Raw genomic sequence first — 6,781 nt, forward strand, 5'->3', positions numbered from 1 at the left:
TGCAGAATTTATTAAAAAAGGGAGTGACTATTGTTGACTGGTTGGTAAGGTTGTTTAATGTATGTATGATTCCTGGTGAGATGACTGAGGATTGGGGGAATGCTTGCATAGTGCTATTGTACAAAGGCAAACGGGCTAAGAGTGAGTGCTCAAATTACAGAGGTATAAGTTTGTTGAGTATCCCTGGAAAATTATATGAGAGGGTATTGATTGAGAGAGTGAAGGCATGTACCGAGCATCAGATTGGGGAAGAGCAGTGTGGTTTCAGAAGCGATAGAGGATGTGTGGATCAGGTGTTTGCTTTGAAAAATGTATGTGAGATAAACTTAGAAAAGCAAATGGATTTGAAAGTACCATTTAAGGATCTGGAGAAGGCATATGATAGAGTTGATAGAGATGCTCTGTGGAAGGTTTTAAGAATATATGGTGTGGGAGGCAAGTTGTTAGAAGCAGTGAAAAGTTTTTATCGAAGATGCACGGTATGTGTACGTGTAGGAAGAGAGGAAAGTGACTGGTTCTCAGTGAATGTAGGTTTGCGGCAGGGGTGTGTGATGTCTCCATAGTTGTTTAATTTGTTTATGGATGGGTTGTTAGGGAGGTGAATGCAAGAGTTTTGGAAAGAGGGGCAAGTATGGAGTCTGTTGTGGATGAGAGAGCTTGGGAAGTGAGTCAGTGTTGTTTGCTGATGATACAGCGCTGGTGGTTGATTTATGTAAGAAACTGCAGAAGCTGGTGACTGAGTTTGATAAAGTGTGTGAAAGAAGAAACTTGAGAGTAAATGTGAATAAGAGCAAAGTTATTAGGTGCAGTAGGGTCGAGGGTCAAGTCAACTGGGAGGTACGTTTGAATGGAGAAAAACTGGAGGAAGTAAAGTGTTTTAGATATCTGGGAGTGGATCTGGCAGCGGATGGAACCATGGAAGCAGAAGTGAATCATAGGGTGGGGGAGGGGGCGAGAATCTTGGGAGCCTTGAAGAATGTGTGGAAGTCGAAACATTATCTTGGAAAGCAAAAATGGGTATGTTTGAAGGAATAGTGGTTCCAACAATGTTGCATGGTTGCGAGGCGTGGGCTATGGATAGAGTTGTGCGCAGGAGGGTGTATATGCTGGAAATGAGATGTTTGAGGACAATTTGTGGTGTGAGGTGGTTTTGATCGATTAAATAATGTAAGGGTAAGAGAGATGTGTGGAAATAAAAAGAGTGTTGTTGAGAAAGGAGAAGAGGGTGTTTTGAAAGAGTTTGGTCACATGGAGAGAATGAGTGAGGAAAGATTGACCAAGAGTATATGTGTGTCAGAGTTGGAGGGGACGAGGAGAAGTGGGAGACCAAATTGGAGGTGGAAAGATGGAGTGAAAAAGATTTTGAGTGATCGGGGTCTAAACATGCAGGAGGGTGAAGGCGTGCAAGAAATAGAGTAAATTGGAACGATGTGGTATACCGGGGGTCGACGTGCTTTCAATGGGTTGAACCAGGGTATGCGAAGCATCTGGGGTAAACCATTGAAAGTGCTCTGGGGCCTGGATGTGGAAAGGGAGCTGTGGTTTCAATGCATTATTACATGACAGCTAGAGACTGAGTGTGAACGAATGGGGCCTTTGGTGTCTTTTCCTAGCGCTACCTCGCTACCATGAGGGGGGCGGGGGGTTGTTATTCCATGTGTGGCGAGGCGTCGATGGGAACAAATAAAGGCAGACAGTATGAAATGTGTACATGTGTATGTATGTATATGTCTGTGTGTGTATATATATGTGCACATTGATATGTCTAGGTATGCATATTTGCGTGTGTGGACGTGTATGTATATACATGTGTATGTGGGGCGGGTTGGGCCATTCTTTCGTCCGTTTCCTTGCGCTACCTCGCTAACGCGGGAGACAGCTACAAAGGAAAATAGATAGATAAATAAATAAATATATGTTATATATATATATATATATATATATTATATATATATATATATATATATTATATATATATATATATATATATATATATATATATATATATCTTTTTTTTTATTTTTTTTATTTTATACTAGTCGCCATTTTCCCGCAATACCGAGGCAGCGTTAAGAACAGAGGACTGGGCCTTTGAGGGAATATCCTCACCTAACCCCCTTCTCTGTTCCTTCTTTTGGAAAATAAAAAAAGAAAAAAAAATATATATATATATATATATATATATATATATATATATATATATATATATATATATATATAATATATATATATATATAATATATATATATATATATATATATATATATATATTATATTCTATATTTTTTTTTCTTATTTTGCTTTGTCGCTGTTCCCCGCGTTAGCGAGGTAGCGCAAGGAAACGACGAAAGAATGGCCCAACCCGCCCACATACACATGTATATTCATACACGTCCCACCACGCAAATATACATGCATATACATCTCAATGTACACATATATATACACACACAGACATATACATATATACACATGTACAGAATTCATTCTTTCTGCCTTTATTCATTCCCATCGCCACCTCGCCACACATGGAATAACAGCCCCCTCCCCCCTCATGTGTGCGAGGTAGCACTAGGAAAAACAACAAAGGTCCCATTCGTTCACACTCAGTCTCTATCTGTCATGTAATAATGCACCGAAACCACAGTTCCCTTTCCACATCCAGGCCCCACAGAACTTTCCATGGTTTACCCAGATGCTTCACATGCCCTGGTTCAATCCATTGACAGCACGTCGACCCCGGTATTCCCCATCATTCCAATTCACTCTATTTCTTGCACGCCTTTCACCCTCCTACATGCTCACGCCTCCGATCACACAAAAATCTTTCTCACTCCATCTTTCCACCTCCAATTTGATCTCCCACTTCTCCTCGTTCCCTCCCACCTCTGCCATATATATCCTCTTGGTCAATCTTTCCTCATTCATTCTCTCCATGTGACCAAACTTTTTTCAAAAACACCTCTTCTCCTTTCTCAACCACATTCTTTTTATTTCCACACATCTCTCTTACCTTTACATTACTTCGTTGATCAAACCACCTCACACCACATATTGTCTTCAAACATCTCATTTCCAGCACATCCACCCTTCTCCCGCACAGCTCTATCCATAGCCCACGCCTCGCAGCCATACAACATTGTTGGAACCACTATTCCTTCAAACATAGCCATTTTTGCTTTCGGAGATAATGTTCTCGACTTCCAAACATTCATCAAGGCTCCCAAGATTTTTGCTCCCTCCCCCACCCAATGATTCACTACCGCTTCCATGGTTCCATCCACTGACAGATCCATTCCCAGATATCTAAAAACAATTTACTTCCTCCAATTTTCTACATTCAATTGACTTGACCCTCAACCCTACTGTACGTAATAACCTTGCTCTTATTCACACTTACTCTTAACTTTCCTCTTTCACACACTTTACGAAACTCAGTCCACCAGCTTCTGCATTTTCTCACATGAATCAGCCACCAGCGCTGTATCATCAGTGAACAACAAAAGACTCACTTTCTGAGCTCTCTCATCCACAACAGACTGCATACTGCCCACTCTTTCCAAAACTCTTGCATTGACCTTCCTAACAACCCCATCCATAAACATATTAAACAACCATGGAGACATCACACACCCCTGCCGGAGACCTACATTCACTGAGAACCAATCACTTTCCTCTCTTCGTGCACATACACATCCCTTACCTCATCGATAAAAACTTTCACTGCTTCTAACAACTTGTCTCCCACACCATATATTCGTAATACCTTCCACAAGCATCTCTATCACTCTATCAAATGCCTTCTCCAGATCCATAATGCTACATACAAATCCATTTGCTTTTCAAAGTATTTTTCACATACATTCGTCAAAGCAAGTACCTGATCCACACATCCTATAACCACTATTGAAACCATACTGCTCTTCCCCAATCTGATGCTCTGTACATACCGTCACCTCTCAATCAATACCCTCCCGCAAGTATGAAGTCTGTTGTGGATGAGAGAGCTTGGGAAGTGAGTCAGTTGTTGTTCGCTGATGATACAGCGCTGGTGGCTGATTCATGTAGAGAAACTGCAGAAGCTGGTGACTGAGTTTGGTAAAGTGTGTGAAAGAAGAAAGTTAAGAGTAAATGTGAATAAGAACAAGATTATTAGGTACAGTAGGGTTGAGGGTCAAGTCAATGGAAGGTAAGTTTGAATGGAGCAAAACTGGAGGAAGTAAAGTGTTTTAGATATCTTGGAGTGGATCTGGCAGCGGATGGAACCATGGAAGCGGAAGTGGATCATAGGGTAGGGGAGGGGCGAAAATCCTGTGAGCCTTGAAGAATGTGTGGAAGTCGAGAACATTATCTCGGAAAGCAAAAATGGGTATGTTTGAAGGAATAGTGATTCCAACAATGTTGTATGGTTGCGAGGCGTGGGCTATGGATAGAGTTGTACGCAGGAGGATGGATGTGCTGGCAATTAGATGTTTGAGGACAATGTGTGGTGTGAGGTGGTTTGATCGAATAAGTAACGTAATGGTAAGAGAGATGTGTGGAAATAAAAAGAGTGTGGTTGAGAGAGCAGAAAAGGGTGTTTTGAAATGGTTTGGGCACATGGAGAGAATGAGTGAGGAAAGATTGAACAAGAGGATATATGTATCGGAGGTGGAGGGAACCAGAAGTGGGAGACCAAATTGGAGGTGGAAAAATGGAGTGAAAAAGATTTGTGATTGGGTCTGAACATGCAGTAGGGTGAAAGGAGGGCAAGGAATAGAGTGAATTGGATCGATGTGTTATACCGGGTTGACGTGCTGTCAGTGGATTGAATCAGGGCATGTGAAAGCGTCTGGGGTAAACCATGGAAAGCTGTTTTAGGTATGTATATTTGCGTGTGTGGACCTGTATTTATATACATGTTATGGGGATGGGTTGGGTCATTTCTTTCGTCTGTTTTCCTTGCGCTACCTCGCAAACGCGGGAAACAGCGCCAAACCAAAAAAAAAAAATATATATAATATATATATATATAAATATATATATATTATATATATATATATATATATATAATGCGGAAATGGCGAGTGGTTAAAGAAAAAAATGTATATATATATAAATATATATATATATATTATATATATATATATATAATATATATATATATATATATATAATATATATATATCATATATATATCTTTTTCTTTTCTTTCAAACTATTCGCCATTTCCCGCATTAGCGAGGTAGCGTTAAGAACAGAGGACTGGGCCTTTGAGGGAATACCCTCACCTGGCCCAATTCTCTGTTCCTTCTTTTGAAAAAAAAAAAAAAAAAAAAAAAAAAAAAAAACGAGGGGGAGGATTTCCAGCCCCCCGCTCCCTCCCCTTTTAAATCGCCTTCTACGACACGCAGGGAATACGTGGGAAATATTCTTAATCCCCTATCCCCAGGATATATATATATATATATAATATATATATATATATATATATATATAAATATATATATATATATATATGCGTGTCGTAGAAGGCGACTAAAAGGGGGGAGCGGGTGGCTGGAAATCCTCCCCTTTCTTGTTTTTTTTTTTTATTTTTTTTTAATTTTCCAAAAGAAGGAACGGAGAAGGGGTCAGGTGAGGGTTTTCCCTCTAAAAGGGCCCCGTTCTCTGTTCTTAACGCTACCGTCGCTAACGCGGGAAATGGCAAATAGTATGAAAAAAAAAGAAAAAAAATATATATAATGTGTGTGTAATATTTTTTTTTTTTTTTTATACTTTGTCGCTGTCTCCCGCGTTTGCGAGGTAGTCGCAAGGAAACAGACGAAAAAATGGCCCCCCCCCCCCATACACATGTACATACACACGTCCACACACGCAAATATACATACCTACACAGCTTTCCATGGTTTACCCCAGACGCTTCACATGCCTTGATTCAATCCACTGACAGCACGTCAACCCCCGTATACCACATCGCTCCAATTCACTCTATTCCTTGCCCTCCTTTCACCCTCCTGCATGTTCAGGCCCCGATCACACAAAATCTTTTTCACTCCATCTTTCCACCTCCAATTTGGTCTCCCTCTTCTCCTCGTTCCCTCCACCTCCGACACATATATCCTCTTGGTCAATCTTTCCTCACTCATTCTCTCCATGTGCCCAAACCATTTCAAAACACCCTCTTCTGCTCTCTCAACCACGCTCTTTTTATTTCCACACATCTCTCTTACCCTTACGTTACTTACTCGATCAAACCACCTCACACCACACATTGTCCTCAAACATCTCATTTCCAGCACATCCATCCTCCTGCGCACAACTCTATCCATAGCCCACGCCTCGCAACCATACAACATTGTTGGAACCACTATTCCTTCAAACATACCCATTTTTGCTTTCCGAGATAATGTTCTCGACTTCCACACATTTTTCAAGGCTCCCAAAATTTTCGCCCCCTCCCCCACCCTATATCCACTTCCGCTTCCATGGTTCCATCCGCGACAGATCCACTCCCAGATATCTAAAACACTTCACTTCCTCCAGTTTTTCTCCATTCAAACCACCTCCCAATTGACTTGACCCTCAACCCTACTGTACCTAATTAACTATTATCACCAGGGAATAATATATACATATATATATATATTATCCCTGGGGATAGGGGATTTAAGAAACTCCCACGTATCCCTGCGTGTCGTAGAAGGCACTAAAAGGGTAGGGAGCGGGGGCTGGAAAACCACCACTCTCCATTTTTTTTTTAATTTTCCAAAAGAAGGAACGGAGAAGGGGTCAGGTGAGG

General features: G+C 40.9%; 1 long non-coding RNA gene across 1 annotated transcript in view; it reads right to left on the bottom strand.

Annotated features, from left to right (window-relative positions):
• Positions 1-6,781, bottom strand: part of LOC139761237 (uncharacterized) — a 581,791-nt gene that overhangs the window by 423,416 nt on the left and 151,594 nt on the right. The gene's annotated exons all lie outside the window — the stretch shown is intronic.

The sequence above is a fragment of the Panulirus ornatus genome, chromosome 39, assembly GCF_036320965.1.
Source record: "Panulirus ornatus isolate Po-2019 chromosome 39, ASM3632096v1, whole genome shotgun sequence".
NCBI lineage: Eukaryota > Metazoa > Arthropoda > Malacostraca > Decapoda > Palinuridae > Panulirus > Panulirus ornatus.